Raw genomic sequence first — 19511 nt, 5'->3', positions numbered from 1 at the left:
TGGCTAGTGTCATCCCCACCAATTTGCTTTGCCGATTGCCACTTCATGCTTACATCTACTCTCGATTGCGGGAGAGCCAGCATTTCTTTAAGCGAATGCACGGTTCGTCGGTCAAAGTAATGCGAAATAAGCTATGCACATGCAACCTGTATCTTAAATGACGAAACATGAGCTTAATAAGAGTGTTTAAAACATGATAAATCTTGAGCATTAAAATGTACGCTTCAGCCACACAAACTATGTGAAATAAATGCTTCAATTACACCTTCCCCAACATAAATTGAACACCCTTATATATACACATAAATATTCCATTGATATTGCTGGTACTTCTTGTAAGCAATGAAACGGTATATTCTTGAGATGGACAGCATGAACCCCATCTATAATTTAGTCTGTGTTGTTTCATTGCTTTGTTACAATGGATCTTCCTTGTAGTTTTCCTTCATATGACTGAACATTTATCGCATTGTACACTCTGTAGAGGTTATGTTTGAAAGCAATCCTATTGTGGTAATATGCGTACACGGTTATTATTCTTTCTGACTAATTGGTAACCTAAGGGTCTGTATCTAATTTTTGTGCTTACATGTATGAGTGCAATATTGGTTTATAGATGCGTGTCCGAAGCATGTTTTCAACGTTAAGCTCTATATTGCTTCCAAAGAACATGCCCGCCGCCTTTGTCAAGCTGCTCATTGAACTATATCTTCTACGCACTCGCTCCCCACTTGTAATAAAAGAATAATAGAGCGAAAATAACTTTAATATGTTGAAATATCCCAAACCCCACGCTTTTATGAAGCAGTTTAATAACCACAATAGAACAGATTAAAAATCTGCACAATGTTTTGCACCATCGCGAGTAACTGCCTATCTGTGAAGACGGCCAGAGGCAGAGACCCCTACCACGTGACCCATGTGACCACGCATTACACCGTCTCCTCGATCGGCCCCTTTGCTATGACACTATGCTCGGGAGTCTAATTGCAATCTCAAGAGTAGCATGTAGGCTCTCTATTGTATCCAGGGACGGCGCGAAGCCTAGGTCATGCTTATCCTTGAAATAGTACAATACTACGCTACACCTCTTTACTCGCCAAAAAACTAAGCACATTCCAGAAAGCATAAACCATAGAAAATGTAAACATAAACCAAGCACATGCACAAAACCTTAAAACTTAAGAAAGTAGGCATAGGAAAGCGTTCTTTATTAAAGGAATTGCGCTCTTAATGACGTACATTCATTGCACTGAAGATGTGTAGGAATCATTTTTTGTCGCTGCGTAATTCCGTAGATAAGAAAAAGTTCTCTACAAACGGAGAAATTATGCCCGTGGGGCTCTCCATATACCCGCTCTTTCTTCACCTGTGTTTGCACGTGGAATTCCTTAACAATATTCATATATTTCTTTGGAAGTGACAAGTGTGCTGTGTCTGCAACCTTTCCTTCAGCCTTCCTCCACCCGACCTGGCCAAGCCCATAGTGGTGGAGTTTAATGAAATTCAGCAGAAACCTGGCAAAAGCATGCGAACTGTTCTTGTTCTTGACGTTTCCAGGAGTATGAAGGTAAGAGCCTCTGCTTCCTGGGCAGTTTCATAATTCTAACCGGACGGAATATTACGCGAATGGAAAGAATTGCGTTCGAATCTCATAACTGACATACATGGGTAAGCGATGACTGAGCGGTAACTTCACGTCATGCAATGCTCTACTTACATGCAACTTTGAACAGCGCAGTTTATTGGGCAATCTTCTGTTGTGAGAATATGTATAGCGGAGGCTTTACAAACCTACCTCATAGATTATTGCTCTGTGCAATACACTACGAAGTTATACGCGCTGTCAGACAACTTCTTTCTATAGCTATCACAATAACGCCTGCGCAGATAAATCAGCCGTACTCATCGGTACCAGGAATAGGTAAAGCAGTGGGTCCTAAGTTTTCCGGCAGCCAGCCTACCACTTTAGACCGCTGCGACAAGCGCGGTGAGCCGTGGTCACGTGATCTTGCCTACGACCTTAATCTCTGTAGCGCCGACTTCCATAGTGAAGCAATTCTAGGCTAATTATTCCATTTCGAGTGAAGAAAACGAAATGCGTCCATGGACTTTGACGTGAGATTGCGCCCTGGCCTAAAGTTTCGAAAAGTTCACAAACCTTCTCGGAGCTGACGGAAAGGTATTAGAGCAGAGCTCCTATACGCCCGTGCTTGCGTTGAGCGACAGCGTGCCCCGTCGGTGTTATGCCTCGTAACCGAGCGAACGAGCAGAGCGAAAGGTGAAAGCGAACGCAGAGCGTAGCGTTGAGTATGAGTGCAGAGAGAAAAGTGGGGGAGGAGGGTATGGTGAAAGTATGAAACTTAAAGTGGAGGACGAGCGGAGGTAAAATAGCCTACGCAGGAGCTGAGTGGCCGGCGTCCACGGCATCCACCGCCACGTAGGTGATCCCATGTGTGCTTGGGAGGGAGCGCCAGGGTGGCGTGGGATGAGGAGGGCTACGCTCGTCCACGGCGTCAGCTGCTCAGGTCAGGCCGAAGTACCAGCATGTGAACGGGGATCACAGCTCCAGCAAGGGGCGATGGCGAGCGGCTACGAGAAAGGCTCGGCATGGCATTCCCGACGGTGTTGTCAGCGCTGACACGTGGTAGCACGATTTCCCCGCGATGAACGCGTCGTCTGTATGAAAAAAAGAGCGTGACTCCCAGCGGGTTGGCTCTATTATAAGCCATGCACATAATGACACAACTATATTTAGCAGAACCATAATGCTGCGGGTATGCGTCTGTCGGGACGACGCTGAAGTAGCGCGGGTTTTTAGGTGAAGCGGGGAAAACGAAGAAGACGTTGTTGTTTCTCCCTTGGACGACTGTCAAAGTGCGTTTCTTGGCGGTGCTGCTACGCATACTCGTCGACCCCACGTCGTTACACTGGTGGTGGTGCGGAGTATCGATACCAGTACCTCTCGCAACTATACAAATGACACAACTATATTTGGCAGACCCAGACATGCCAGAGGAAAAAAAGCTGCGATATCTATTGCGAGGAGTGAAGGAGCAACTGTTTGCCGGCCTTGTGAGAAATCCACCGACAACAGTGGCCCAGCTCACAAAAGAGGCTACAGCCATTGAACGGGCCCTGCAGCAACGATACTGCCAGCATGACATGAGCAACTCGGTGGCGAACACTTCCGTACTGGCTACGAGTAACGACATGTCTCTGCGTGAAGTTGTCCGAGAGGTGGTGCGAGAAGAGCTTCGGGAGCTCGGCTTTGTAGTTGCGCCTACGGAACCGACGCCAGCGTTATCTTTTGTTGCTGATGTAGTCCGGGAGGAAGTCCGGCAAGCTTTTTCAGCGCCAGACTGTGGGAACGTTCCGCGGCGCCTCACTTATGCGGAGGCTGTTCGCCGTCCCCTCAATGCAACTTCAACGCCGTTGACACCCATAACTACCCGCTAACCGACCCCGTCGATCATGCAAGCACAAACAACGCCGTATTTTCGACATGCGCACGCCACTCCTTGGTTCCGTGGAGAGTTGCCGCCGAACTATCAGCGTCGGAAAACCGATTTGTGGCGCACCGTCCACTAGTGTGCTACCATTGTAGTGAAGCTGGAAACGTCTATAGAGTTTGCCACAAATGGAACAACTATCGCGCCGCTCAACATCCAAGCTTTCCTGCCAACTATGGTTATTCTCCGTACAACGGTCGACGCGCTTATAACGACGGTCCTGTGAACAGTCAGCCACAAGATACGACGACGCCCCGACCATGTTCTCCTTCTCCATCTCCGGCGCACTACAATTCGCCGACTCGTCGCAGTTTTGCCGACGTCACTAGGGGCAGATCGCCTAGCTCTCGACGGGGAAACTGGTCGCAGCGACCTGCGGGGGTGAGGTTGCAAATACTCGAACTGCTCCACATCCCCCGTTATCGACGAACGACGACGTGAAGACTACATTGACGAAAAAGACGCCCAGCACAACGACGAATACGACGGATAGAAGTACGAAACACGTAACTGACATCGTCAGCGCCGAGCTCATCGTATGCATTGACGGCCACGAAATAGCCGCTCTGGTTGACACTGGCTCTCATTTTTCAATCCTAAGCTTACAGGTCGCTGTCGAACTAAGGAAGGTGAAGACACCATGGCACGGGCCCAACACAAGAACCGCCGGAGGTCAGTTGATGACACCTGTGGGGAAATGCACGGCCCGACTCTTAATCGCCGGTGCAACCTTCGTCGTCACCCTCGTCATCCTTACTGAGTGTTGTAAAGAACCTATATTGGGCATGGATTTCCTACGGGAGTAGGGCACCGTGATTAACATCCGTGACAGAAGCGTTACATTTGCCGCGAGTTCGGATAATGTCACCCATGAGAAGCCATAACAACCTCGCTTACGTATTGCCGCGGACGACGTCATCCTTTTGCCGCGGAGTTGCTCTCTCGTACAGGTGCGCTGTGACAGCCTGCAAAATGGGACGGGAGTAGCTGAACACATCAGTGCGCTAGCACTGAATTGCGGTGTCTCCATTGCCAGAGCACTTATCAATGTAATTAATGGAAGCGCCGAACTCTTGCTGATGAATTTTAGTAAGGAGCGCCGACACATCGTTAGAGGCACTGCTGTCGCCTATTTCGACGAAGTGACAGAAATACAAGACTGCCACTTAGCGCAGGAGTCGGCCTCTACAATCCACACAGCTGCGCCTATTGTCGACGTTAATCCGGCGTTAACGGCCGTTGAGCGGAACCATCTTCTTGACCTCATAAACCAGTACCAGGGCTGTTCTCTGCGTCAAGAGTTGGTCAAACACCACTTACCAAACACCGCATCATTACTGATGTCGACACCAGACCCATCCGACAAAACCCTTATCGTGTTGCCCCAAAGGAACGCGAAGCAATACAAAAACTAGTGAAGACGATGCTGGAAGATGGCGTTATTCGACCATGTAATAGTCCTTAGGCATCACCTGTAGTTTCAGTGAAGAAGAAGCACGGTAGCCTGCGCTTCTGCGTCGACTATCGGAAGCTCAATCAGGTCACAAAAAAGGACGTTTATCCACTGCCACGTATTGATGATTCCTTGGATAGGTTGCGAAACGCGCGCTACTTTTCCTCAATGGACTTGGAAAGCGGTTATTGGCAGATCGAAGTGGATGAGAGAGACCGTGAGAAAACAGCCTTTGTGACGCCTGACGGACTTTATGAATTTCAGGTACTTCCTTTCGGTTTGTGTTCGGTGCCAGCAACATTTCAGCGTCTAATGGACACTGTGCTCTCCGGACCTAAATGGCGAACATGCCTGGTGTACTTGGATGACGTGATTGTCTTTTCCGCAACGTTCGACGAACACTTACGAAGGCTGAAAACTGTTTTTGATGCGATACTCTCTGCTGGTCTCAGTTTGAAGCCTGAGAAGTGCCATTTTGGTTTTCATGAGCTCCAGTTCCTGGGTCACGTCGTCAGTAGCCGAGGAGTCCGACCTGATTCGGATAAAATTGCCGCTGTCGCTAATTTTCCGATTCCATCAGAGAAAAAGCCGTGCGACGTTTTCTGGGACTCTGTGCATATTACCGGCAATTTATTGCGAATTTCTCGCGTATCCCATGGCCGTTAACACAGCTCCCCCGAGAAGATATGCCTTTTACTTGGGGAGAACACCAGCAGCGGGCATTCCACGAGCTGCGGAAATGCATGCAATCGCCTCCCATATTAGCACACTTCGATGAGGAAGCCCCGACGATATTGCATACAGACGCTAGTAATATCGGTCTAGGGGCGGTGCTAGTACAATGGCAGGGCAACAGCGAACACGTGATTGCTTACGCCAGTAGGACACTATACCGAGCCGAAGCTAACTACTCCATCACTCAAAAAGAATGCCTCGGAATGGTATGCGCAGTTCTGAAATTTCGTCCGTATTTGTATGGTCGGTCTTTCACCGTCGTTAGTGATCACCATTCCCTCTGCTGGCTCAATAATTTGAAAGATCCTTCCGGCCGGCTCGCACGCTGGAATCTTCGACTCCAAGAGTTCGACTTTGTTGTTCCATACAAGTCGGGAAAACGGCACGCAGACGCCGACTGCCTTTCTCGGTCTCCTGTTGAGCTGGCAGCACAAGACGATGACGACACGGCTTTTCTGGGACTCGTGCATACTGCCGATCTTTCACGCCAGCAACGGGATGACATTGAATTGCTGCCGCGTACTGATTACCTCGAAGGACGAACCAACAGCGTGCCGAGGCTCTTTGCAAGAGGGGTGGCCTCATACTGCTTGCGTCGCAACGTCCTTTATAAGAAGAACTTCTCGCCTAGCGACAGCAGCTACTTACTTCTTGTCCCATCACCGCTTCGACGTGAAATCTTACACGCCTGCCACAACGAGCCGACTGCTGGGCACTTGGGCTACACTTGCACATTGGCACAGATTTGGCAGAATTACTACTGGCCGAGGCTTACTGCGGTCGTTAAACGTTACGTTCAGGCATGTCTGGATTGCCAACGTCGTAAACCGCCATCCGTCAAACCAGCCGGCTTACTGCACCCTGTTGACGTACCGGCCACACCGTTTGCACATGTAGGCATGAACTTTCTGGGCCCCTTCCCAACGTCTAGTACTGGTAATAGGTGGATAATCGTCGCCACGAATTATCTCACTAGTTGTGCCGAGACAAGTGCTCTGCAACGGGCAACAGCAGATGAAGCGGCACAATTTCTTCTGGAATCCATCCTTCTATGGCATGGCGCTACCACAGTAGTCGTCACGGACAGAGATACTGCGTTCATGGCCCACTTTTTAGATATCGTTCTACGTCTAAGTAGTACCGCCCACCGGAAGACAACAGCGTATCACCCTCAAAGAAACGGACTGACAGAACGACTCAATAGGACATTGGCTGATATGATAAGCATATACGTAGATTTAGAGCATAGGAACTGGGACGAAGTTTTGACTTATGTCACCTTCGCGTACAATACGGCTCGTCAAGAGACCACTCGCAAGACGCCCTTCAAAGGAAGCTTTAGCTCGGGCCCAACTCCGACGCGGCCTATTCAAATACATGTAAAACGCAAAAACGTTTTTCTGAGATAACCCCTCGACCGATTTTAATGAAGTTTATTGCATTTGAGAGAGAAAGTTAAATTCTAGTGACTGTTGGAAGCGGAATTTTTATTTAGGGCTTGAATTTTGTTAAAGAGATTTACAAAATTTCAGAAGTTTGAAAAAAATAGAAGCACGAAGTTTACAAACTAATAGCTCTGCATCAAGAACAGATATCGCGGTTTTGTAAACGGCATCCATTAGATCATTCAATGCGGACAAATTTCATATGTTATTTTACATCTTACGTGAGTTTGTTACGTTGTTTACGAGGGTTCTGCAAAAGTTGTAATTACATATTGATATATTTTTTGAGATTCATGTATAAGATGTCAAATTTGTCCGCTTTAGATGTGCTATTAGGCACAATTCACAGAATTGCGGTATCACCTATTCTTGCTGAGTTAAAGAGTTGTAAACTTGATAGTTTCGTTTTTTGAAAATTTGCGATATTTGCCAATTTTTAAAAAAAAATTGACGAACTAAGTCGAAAATTCGAAACCAGCAGTCACTAGATTTTAAGTTTTTCTTTTAAATGCAACAAATCCCGTCAAATTTGGTGCTGTGGTTGCTGAGAAAAACGAATTCTCCTTTTACACGTATTTAGATAGGAGCACCCGAGGTAAAGCTTCCTCTTCTGTCTCGTATACGGCCGTGAGGTTACAACAACATTAGACGCAATGCTCCCTCATGAATTATTTGACGACAAGGAGACGGGTGCTGAAGAGATAACATACCGAGCAGAGGCAGCTAGGCAGCTTGCGCGTCTGCGAATCCGCGAACAACAGGACTGTGACGCCAGACACTACAATCTTCGGCACAAAGCCGTAACATACAACATCGGCGACAAAGTGTGGGTCTGTACACCTATTCGACAGCGTGGGCTCTCTGAAAAGCTCCTACGCAAATACTTCGGGCCCTACATAGTTCTCCGACGCATCAGTGACGTCAACTACGAAGTCGTTCCAGACAGCTCGCACTGTTCAAAGCGCCGACAGCATTTACCCGAGGTCGTTCACGTGCTTCGTATGAAGCCGTACTATGAGGACTGACAAGACTGCGCAGTTCTTTACCGCTGCTTTCCAAGCCTCTATCATCGGGACGATGATCTTTTCTAAAGGGGGAGCAAATGACAACTATATTTGGCAGAACCATAATGCAGCGGGTATGCGCCTGTGGGGACGACGCTGAAGTAGCGCGGGTTTTTAGGTGAAGCGGGGAAAACGAAGACGTTGTTTTTCCCTCGGACGACTTATAAAGTGCGTTTCTTGGCGGTGCTGCTACGCATACTCGTCGATCCCACGTCGTTACAATATAACCATAATGCAAAATATTGACATGCGAAATGAAAACACGTATATAGCTGCGCTCAAATTCTTTGCATTAGGATTGCCGCATTCGTCAGCGATTTTTTCAGTACAATATTCCACGGCCCAGGGAAATAATGTTTGGAGGACGCTTAAGCTTCGCGTTTAAAGGGGCTTTGTACCACCCCTCAGGCTTGGTGAAATTACATAGTCCGCATATAGCAAATGCTGTTGCGAATGCCTGAACCAAATTTTGCTGGCATACGCCGTGCGTGGAGCTAACAAGCGGATCGTGAAGGGGCCTTTCCCTCAAACGCACTCTTCTCAACAGAACGCCCTGTACTTACCCTTTTCTGGACATCTTATGTCGTCATGGGGCGTTTTATTTTGTCGTTCCGTTAGACGGCTGCTTTTGGTAGCTGCGGTCGGCTACGTAGCGTAGATACCGCAGCCGCCAAGAGGTGCTGCCGCCAGTCCACTGGCTAAGCGCACTGCGGCTCGCTGAAGACTACCACGTTTGGCTAATATTTAGCGCGTCGTTGGCACTAAAATAAGAAGATTGGGGGCCTAAAATGAAGTTTGAATAGTACGCCACGGTGACAATCAGAAGGCGGAGTGTTGTGGGCCGGCTCTACTGCGCACTAGCCTTCAGTGCAAGGCACTGAAGAAGGAACGGGAAAACAGCGGAAGCCGTGTTTGATTGACAATAACTCGGCTTCTCCTGAACGCATTGAAGTAGTTTTTGCAGAAAAGTATTTCTAAAAGAACAATTTCAATTCAAGTTCCTTTCTGCACTTTGATACCAAGTGATTCAGGGCCTCTTTATGTGTGGAACGTGATAGCATTCCAAAATCCCCGACTAGTTTCGACGCTTCCCGTCAACTGCAGCTTATGTAGCCGTCACGTTTGCAGGAATACGCTGGTGCCAAAAGCTTTGAAAGAAGGCGAACTTTCAATTAAAATCACGACCTCCTGCTTGGGTAGCGATGTGGCGGTGGTGAGCGTCATCTGAAGTTGTTGCAAGGAAGTGGGTGCGCCGTTCCGTGGCTTCCGCGATTTGCGCGCGCTGAGGCAATCAGCGCCCTATGAATTGTAGAAACACTGGAAAAGGGGCTTGTGTTTGAGTTTCCGCGTAACAAAATTACATTTTCTTGTATATTCAAAATAGAATCCGACAATATCCTGTCTTTATGTTGTATTTAGACAGTACTTTACGATTTTCTGACGCATGTTACTTTGAGCATTTCGATTAGTTCAGTAACCCTCCGCGACACGCGGAGAGCCTGCGTGGATGTTGTTCGGAATAACATTTCGCCAAGTGACGTCCGATGCCGACATCGGATTTTTTGCAACACGGGGCCCTTGGAAGTGCCCCTGAAACCAAGACGCCCGAATACACCTGTCTCGACTACACATTTCGCTTACTCGTCTAATATTCCTCCGAGAACAGCTGTTGTCAGCATTACTCAAATGCCAGCAATCTTTAAGAGACGCAACCAATCTACATTAGATGAGTGCTTGGTAGCATAGAATGCGTCATTTGTCTTGTGTGTAAAAGTGAAGGGTTGGCGGCTGGTGTCACGATAAGACACGAAGAGACAGAATACCTCGTATTTACTTATTGCTACGTAAGAGAGCTTACATTTTTACGCGCAAGCCTATATAGCACGTCAGTGAAAAAGGCCACGGGATGTTTGAAGCCGCGAAGGAAGCTAGTGCCAGAGGAGGAAGGTATCTGTAGGTGGAGAGAAGCTAAGCGGGAAGGAAAAAGAGCAGAAGCGTCGCGGGGGGGGAGGGTGGGCGGAGGCGCGCCGGGCTAACCTGCTGTGAGCTGTATGGGTCAGTGAAAGCCTGCGAGGGTCTCGCGCGTGCAAGGGAGGAAAGCTGCGAGGAAGCGGCCCCCAGGAAAGGGGCAAGTTTGGGCGTTCTGCTCCGACGGCTGCTGCGTATTGCGTGGCCGGGATAGCACTATCTTGAAAGCGATCAGCGATGCGGTCAGTTTTCGTGTCTGGGCGCATCCAGGGCCAACCCCTTAGTGTGCGCTATGGCACCCACATGCCTGCATGTCACTCCCGTTCACTACGTAAATTATCAGACTTTTTCTGTTCCCATTTTAGTTCTTTTTAGTGGTACATGATAAGCGTGGTCACAGGACTCTTGCTGTGCCGGAAGCGGATGTAGCCTGCAGGCTTTGTGTTTAGATTGAGATTACGAAGAACAAGGCTTTACTATTATTGAGGCAGTTGTTATGAATTTAGAAAGACTCGAAAACAATTCCGCGGTATTGTAACTAATGCTGATGAAGAACGAACTGCTGTTTATAGACACCAGTAGAAGGTAGTGCCCATGCATATTGTGTCACAGTATTCACAGAGAATTGAGCACGTTTCTATGTAGGTCTGAATTATTCTTTGTAGTCTGGTCAGCTGCATGGGCAAGCATAATTTAATGGTAAAATTTAACATTTCGTCATTTAGTTTAGCTGTGATTTATTCACCTGCGTCCACATGATTGATGGCACACCTTTGTGATTGCCAGAGAAGCCTTATTGGCACTTTTTATGGCAACTTGTTCGAATACAGCTCTGTGGGTACATGGTAAATGACAACGACCACCTGGCATCGTACACACGACTTCATTTTCTGCTGATTTCAATGTCATGGCTACGAGCCCCGCAGGCTGAAGAACGGTGCATAGTCATGCCTCTACAGCGGCGGTGTTCGGTATCGCGTTCTCACAATGTTGCGGAATATGCGTGACGTTACATTATGCGAACCTAATGAATGAGCTGTTTGGTTCGAATGTAGGAGGCTCACACTGGACCTCTTCGAATTTTGGAGTTGTCGCAGCATGGTGGCAGCCAGACCGCTGCCATTCCTGTCCTGATAAGAAGTTACGTGGGTTGAGATTCCATATCAACCCGAAGCTGCTCAATATTTGCAAATTCAAACGCCGGGACAGATGGCTGCGACATAAACGTAAACAAGCTATCAGCCCTCGCAGCGTCCGGCCTGGCCTGCGCATGCTAGCCGTTGTCAGCCCCTTTAAGAATTGCCGGCTCTAATATATATAGTGGCTGTCGGGATTACAATAACTTTTGCGAGATTTCGCACGACTAGGTACAAGAGGCGCACAGGGCGCGTCACCTTGCACAGCGCAACAAGCGCCCTCCGACGCGTCCGATGCCAAGACGAGAAATCGCACGTAAGCGATTCGTCGAGGATGCCTGCTCGCAGCCATAACCTCCGCTACCGGCGACACTGATGAACTGGCGTCTTGCCATCAACGGGCAAGACGCGGAAAAGAAGGATATAAAGTAGGTAGGTCTGAAAAGCACAAACCTTCTTGGCGGCCTGTTTGAATTCGTATTCAGAAAGTTTTCTTTTTCGGCTGATGGTGCTTCTCTTGAATTTCCTCTGCTGAGGAGCTGGGGCCGCGGTTCGCACAGGACAATTCACGCTGCCTATCACCATCAAAACGTTTCACACAACAAATAGTATCGGTTGAACATAATAGCAGCAAGATATTTGATAACAGTGCTGAGCAAATGAAACGCGATACTCCGAGTGCAAGGCAGACGGCGCTTCTGGCGCCACCCGTGAGGTCTCATGAACGCGAGCTCGTGCATTGTGGCATACGCTGAGGATGACAGGGTTGGTGTCACAGGAAATCTGCGTCCGGCTGACAGTCGTTTGGTCTGGACTTCGCGTTAGCTCCACCGGAGCGCTGGGAGCCGTGGTTTATATGGTTTATATGGCGCGCTGGTCTTCCATGGCGCTCAAAGAGGATATGCCGCTGTCGTACTTTGGCGGAAGGCTGGTTGTGCGCGCCTTACGAATGATTTTAATGCCCGTGTACGGGATATGCTACCATGGCGTCATGTTTCGGAGCAGCGCTAAAGTGGTCACAGCATATTGCGTTCCGAGGATAACTATAACAATTGGTGCATATGACCATTTGAGGGACTTCAAATAAAAAAAAAAAAAAACCGAAGAAATGCAGAGGAAAAGCACAAAACGACTGCAAAAGGTAAACACGAGACGGTGAGCGCTTTAAGCATGCGCCCTGTTGCCCACGGTTTTGTTGCTTGCTTGTCGGTGGCCGAATACTTCATTAGGTCGGATCGAGCGCTCACCACGGCCAACATCCGCCGAGGCAGGACTCTAAACAGAAACGCTGGTGAACGAGGAGGCTGTGGCGTTGCGCTGTTGGCTTCAAAGCTCCGCTCCCCTCATTCCCGTGACAAATGTGTCAGTGACGAACGTAACTTCATTTTCATAGACTTGAAGTAGGAAATATTCAGCGAGTGGATATGACCAGACGGTTTTCCGCCAGCCTTTGGAGAGACATATAGAGGGCGCACTCGAGCAGTAGAGTAGACGGAATAGGCTAAACTGAAGCCCGGTCCATGTGGCAGTGTCGGTGACTGATTTTCTGGAGCAAAGATGTATTATGGCACTACACTGACAACCGCAAGGCGCCTACATGAATGTGATGGAAAATGTTTGAGGAGCCATAAATGGTCCCGGTCTTTTAGACCGCGTCACGGAGCCTCCGTAGATCAACTTTCGGCTGCCATTGACGCAGAGAGAAATCGTCTGGCGCGTACTGACCTCGCCGTCCACCTGTTCCGACAGCTTGTCCCGCCGGAAGGTGGCCGTCGTGGCTGCTTGAGGTGACAGTACGAAGTCCCAGCATACCATAAGGCCAAAGCCAATTGGACAGATCTAGCGTGCATATAGCCACAGCTGAGGGAAACCTTACAGCGAAGCTGTGTATAGCTACCCTCTGGCAGTGGTCGATGTACGCCCGCCTATGCGTCACGTTAACCCGAAAGTTTTTTTTGTCTTCTGTTTCTCGCGAATGGCCTTTAGCTCTCAATCAAATTTACGTATTTTGAAAGAAAGATCTTACCGCAATTGTTTGCAAGGACGTATCTATCATTACGCCAAGATTCATTTGCTTGTCATAATTATAAATTCAGAGTGAAGTTGCAAACGTTACAGAATTCCCGTCTGCTATACATTTAATAATTTATTTACATTACCCCTAAGGGCCATCATGCGGGGGTATTACATTGCGGGGGACAAAAGCATGAAATACACAAAAGAAATAAAACTACATGAAATAAGCACCACACACAAGCAACATAACATAAATAGATATTTACAAAAGGTATGCACTTAGTCAAGAAAACAATAATTTTTTACATAATATGTAATAAGTACATACAACGATAAGTAATAACTAATCTGCTACCACTAACCGTTTTCTTGCAACAAGGTTTGGAAAGATGGTAAGTTAACTTCAGTAGCATTGCGTGATGGTAAGTTAGACCATTCTACTATTGTGCGAGGACTAAATGATTTTGCGTAGAGCGATGAGCGGCACGTTACGCGTTTTACTTTGTCAGCCTGGTCACGGCGCGGGAAAACTGCGGGGGGTGGTGAACGAAAGCCATCGCGAAGCGTGGCATGGTGATGAAGTTTGTGAAATAAGGTTAGGCGAGCAAACTGGCGTCGACGTGATAGTGATTCCAACTCGGCATGTTTTCACGATGTGACGCTGGTGAAGCGTGAATATACGGAAAAGACCAAGCGAACAGCATGGTTTTGCAAAGATTCAATGTTGTTCATTATGTATGCTTGACCGTGATCCCATATGGCAGAAGCATCTTACTTTTTGGGCGGATCAGCAGGATATAAGCAAGTTTCTTTAAGTTTAAAGTGCGTGCTTGAGATTACGCTCAAGAAGACCGACTGCTCGGTTAGCTGATGCTAAGACGGTGTTAATATGGTAATGTGAAGGTAAGTCAGACTGAAGATTAAAGCCTGTATACTTGTAAGTTGGCGCAAGTTCTACTCTAGCATTATTGAGAAAGTAGGCGGTAGGAAGCTGCGTGGAATGGTTGGTAAATGACATTAGCTTGGTTTTAGACGTACTTAAAGACATTAACCACGAGGACCACAAAGCGGTCACCGCATCAAGATCAGTTTGTAAGGAATGTCGGTCAGTGTCATTACTAATATTACGATATATAACACAATCGTTAGCGAATAATCGAATTCGAGATGAGACACATTTAGGCAGATCATTAATAAAAATTAAGAAAAGTAGAGGACCGAGTATGCTGCCCTGGAGGACTCAAGAGGTTAAAGGAACAGAAGAACAGTTACAGCTTTTAGGACAGGTGAATTGTTGTCTGCTGGAGAGGAAATCTTTAATCCATGCAAGAACGTTTGGGTGAATGTTTGTGTTAATTTGGTTAGCAGCCTGTGATGAGGAATGTGATCAAAAGCTTTAGAGAAGTCGAGAAACACTCCGTCAACTTGGCATCCTTCGTTAAATGCGGAAAATATATCGTTAGTATATCCGGCGAACTGAGTGTCGCATGAATAACCCCTACGGAAACCGTGCTGGTACTTGAAGCTGATATCATGGCCTTCTAGGTAGTTGATGACTTGTGTTTGTATGACGCGCTCGAGAAGTTTACATATGTTGATAGTTAATGACATAGGACATTAGTTAAGTGGGACAGAGCGATCACCAGATTTAAAAATTTGTATAACTTTGGCTATTTGCCAGTCGTGAGGAATAGTGCCAGATGATAATGAATGTGAATACAGGGCTTAGAACACTACAAAAAATGTTTAAAGAAGCATTTTTATGCATCTAATTATTGAAACGAAGGTGATCAGAGCTATTAGTACTTTTGAGGTTATTCAACAGGGCAAGAATAGCAGATTCACTGATAACAATTTCTGGCCTAGAAAAATTAGGCAATGGCTCTAATATTGGCGAAGAGGTTATATCTTCATTGGGGAACACTAATGAAAATGCATCGTTCAGAAGCTGCGAGCACTCAGTTTCAGTCACTGGTTGTCCGTCAGCATTAATTAGTACTATATCAGGACAGGAACTCGGATTGATAATGCGCCACAATCTATGAGAATTATTGGTGAAGATAGTAGTGAGGTCGTGACTGAAGAAGTTAGGACGGGTTTTTCTAAGCAGGGACTGATACTTTTTATCGCAATTCTTGTACTTGTGCCGTGATGTCAGGAGACGTGTGGTCATTGGTTGGCGATACAAACGCGTTGTCTTATTATTAAGATGACGAGGACAGTGTGTGAACCAAGGTGAATTTTTTTTATGTCGGGAAGTGATGATTGGCACATACTTATCAACAAGGTTAGACAAGGTGGTTTTGAACGACAGCCAGTTTAGTTAAATTGTGCGTGATGATCACTGAGCCAGGAAGTTCTCAGAGGCGTGTAGTTCCTAGTTAATCGTGAAAATTCGCGCGATTGTAGCAATGAATTCTCTTAATGGTAGTTTTCTTTTCAGTAAATGGATGCGTGATGCACCCGGTGATAATGTCGTTATCAGATAAACCAGTTAAATGCAACAATCAATAAGAACGTCCGGGTTATTTGTAACGACAAGATCAAGGATATTTGCCATGGTAGCAGAGTGACGGGTAAGACTGTCAATAAGTTGAGTAAGAGAAAAATCGAAGCAGCAATGAAAAACGGTGTGGCCTTCTTTATCTCTGGAATTACCACAGAGAGTGGGCCATTCAATGTTTGAAAGATTAAAATCGCCAAATACGAGAAACTTGAGTTAGGAAAACGCATATGTAAGTCGCTGAGTATTCTATAGAATTCACCCGAGAATGTATCAGACATGTCGGTCGGCCGGTAGACAGCACCAATAATAACAGCAGTAACTACGAATTTACACCATATCCATACACATTCGAGGAAAGTATTAACAGCGAGGGGAACAGGAGATAATTGTTTGTTTGTGGCTATAAGGACACCACTCCCTTTACTATTTTTTCTGTCACACCGGAAAAAGCAAAATTTGGATTCACTGACAAGAATGTTTTCAGCCGGAACGGTATCGTCCAGCCAAGTTTCAGTCAATACTAGAAGTGAAGCGGCCGTAGAATCTACGAGCGAAGAAAGGGCGACAGTTTTGGAGAGAACACTTCTAATGTTTGTGAAAAGGAAATTGGTATTACTCTTTAAATTAGGACACACATCAGACAAAAAGGACGCAGTCTTTGAAGATGACTTAACTGTCGGCACGTGTCACACTGTGGTTTGATAATGAACTGGCACAGCACGGCTACCCGCGACATCCCACATATAGGTATCATTATTGATATGCAGCTTGTCGAATGTTAGACGCACGTGGTCACCTTGTTCTTTTTAATTGATGGAGAGAACTGCAGAAATTTCCGGCGTTTATCACGAACGGCTTGGGAATCGTCACGTCCTATGCTGAAACCTGTGTCCCTCACCTTGCTGCCTTTGCATAAAAACGCCTCAAGTTCTTTATCGTTGAAGAACTTACCTATAATGGGGCATTTTTTTCACAGCTGGAAAACGGCCCACATGGGTTGCCTTAGCTGTGGAAGTTACAGTGACACCAAACTTATCACCGCAGAACTCATGCACAAGTTACTCTGAACTTTCCCAGCTTTCGGATTCGTTAGTATCGGTAACACCATAAAACAAAACATTTGATCTACGTAACTGGTTTTCTAGATTATCAGTTTTGTTAATGATGCTAGAAAGTCCATTTCGAGAGCTGTTCAGGCATGAACAGATGAAGCAGATTCTAATTTGTTTTCCAGTTCCTGTACACGTTTGGTTAGGCTTTCGAGGCCTGTTTTAAGTTCTGCGTGCATATTTAGAACTTTCATCATTGATTCGAGAAGACTTGCATTGGTGGCTTCAAGGCGCTTTACAGCTTCAGCCACACCATCTAACTTGTCTATTTGAGCCTTTATCATAGGTCCGGGGCTTTCCTCAACATCCCCACTCAAAAGCAACAGTCGCAAAACATAAACAAGAGAAGCGCAAGACCGTTTGAAATAGTTGAGTGGCCGCGACACCGCTAGAAGGCAAACATTATTGATACGGTAACAGGGAGTTTGATAGTAACATACCTCTAGAAAAGCAGTTGGTGACTGCAGAAATATTGTGGCAGTGTCGTGGCCCGAAGCTTCGTCCAAATGCGCGCGCTCTTCAGGAGGCGGTGTAGATATTGCCTTCCCATGTTGTCCGACGAGCAGCATGTAATTGTCCAGAATCGGCGGCGGGTGATGCAGCAGGCTCGATAAGTCGCGTTAGATTGGCGGGCTCTCCATGCAATGCACAGCACTCCTGCGCTGTTCGTCGGCACGGGTATCGGTCAGGTGTACTGCAGGCAGCGACCGCAACTGTCCCAGGACCGGCAGCAGCAGCATCTGTAGAAAAGCAGTTGGTGAGCGCCGAACCATTGTGGCAGTGTCGTGGCCCGAAGCTTCGTCGAAATGCGCGCGTTTGAGGAGGCGGTGTAGATATTGCCGTCCCATGTTGTCCGACGAGCAGCATGTAATTGTCCAGAATTGGCGGCGGGTGATGCAGCAGACTCGATAAATCACAGCAGATTGGCGGGCTCTCCATGCAATGCACAGTACTCCTGCGCTGTTCGTCGGCACGGGTATCAGTCAGCTGTACTGCAGGCAGCGACAGCAACTGTCCCAGGACTGGTAGCAGCAGCATATGTAGAAAAACAGTTGGTGAGCGCCGAACCATTGTGGCAGTGTCGTGGCCCGAAGCTTCGTCGAAATGCGCGCTTTTGAGGAGGCGGTGTAGATATTGCCGTCCCATGTTGTCCGACAAGCAGCATGTAATTGTCCAGAATCGGCGGCGGGTGATGCAGCCGACTCGATAAGTCACAGCAGATTGGCGGGCTCTCCATGCAATGCACAGCATTCCTGCGCTGTTCATCGGCACGGGTATCAGTCAGCTGTACTACAGGCAGCGACAGCAACTGTCCCAGGACCGGCAGCTGCAGCATCAGTAGAAAAGCAGTTGGTGAGCGCCGAACCACTGTGGCAGTGTCGTGGCCCGAAGCTTCGTCCCTCAATACATGCAAGCCTACGGAGTGAGTATGGTTACAGAAGGGGCTGCTCTAAGTGTTGTTTTGCTGAGCACGAGGTCGCAGGATCGTATCCCGGCCACGGCGGCCGCATTTCGATGGGGGCGAAATGCGAAAACACCCGTGTACTTAGATTTAGGTGCACGTTAAAGATCCCCAGGTGGTCGAAATTTCCGGAGTCCTCCACTACGGCGTGCCTCATAATCAGAAAGTGGTTTTGGCACGTAAAACCCCATAATTAATTAAATTAAATTAGGTGTTGTTTGAACCAAACTATCTTGAAAGAAATGAAGTGACATTGATCCGCTAATACGACTCCAACATTACTCCGAGTTTCATTTTCGTTTCTTGATTGTGTAGTTCACAGTGAAATTGTAAATATTGTGCGATTCCCATCTGTTGTCAATACATGGGCATGTCCGGTAGGGTAATGGACTGCCCCATATTTGTAGAGTAAAAGTCTAGTCCGTCCAATTTTCATTCTGCAAATTAACTAGGAAGTATGCTCAATCGCAAATGACAAAGGAACGTGTTTTGTTTCGTGCGTTCCTTTCACCGCGCCCCGGTCAACACATATCGTCGCTCACGTGGGTGTTGTGTGTTGTGGTTACCTCATCGTCATCTAGGCGACCTTATCGGCAGGTTTCACAGAACCCGGGCACGGGCCAAACGCGTGTTGAGAGTAGTAGCTATCTATACATAAATTCGTTGATTGAGGTAAAACACCACACAGCTTCGCTGCTCGTCCTTCCTCACAGAGTAGAAAGGCTGATGAAATATTTTCTGTGCTCGTTCATCACTTTGTTTTAGGGAGCGCGCAGTACGCCACAAGCACCTTGGCCATAGTTTCATTCCATGAGCCGTGCTAGCACATTGCCAAATAGTCAACGAAGTGCTGTGAAACGCGTGCGCTGTGAGTTCCTGTCACCACGTTAGCCTGGTGCAGAAACCACGGCTTGTAGCGCTATGGGCGGCGCCACCGTGAAACACAGAGAACTACTTTCCGCCAAAACAGCTTACCTCCGTCACGAACCCTTTCGCCGTCAGCGTACACCACAATGCACCAACCCGGCTTCACGTGACTTCACCAGTAGTACAACAACCGCCGCAGCCATGCGCTCCGGGTATCGCGTTTCATTTGCTAAGCACT

The sequence above is a fragment of the Dermacentor andersoni genome, chromosome 9 (assembly GCF_023375885.2).
Source record: "Dermacentor andersoni chromosome 9, qqDerAnde1_hic_scaffold, whole genome shotgun sequence".
In the NCBI taxonomy this organism is placed as follows: domain Eukaryota; kingdom Metazoa; phylum Arthropoda; class Arachnida; order Ixodida; family Ixodidae; genus Dermacentor; species Dermacentor andersoni.
The sequence above is the reverse complement of the archived record's forward strand: the minus strand, read 5'-3'. Positions refer to the sequence as shown.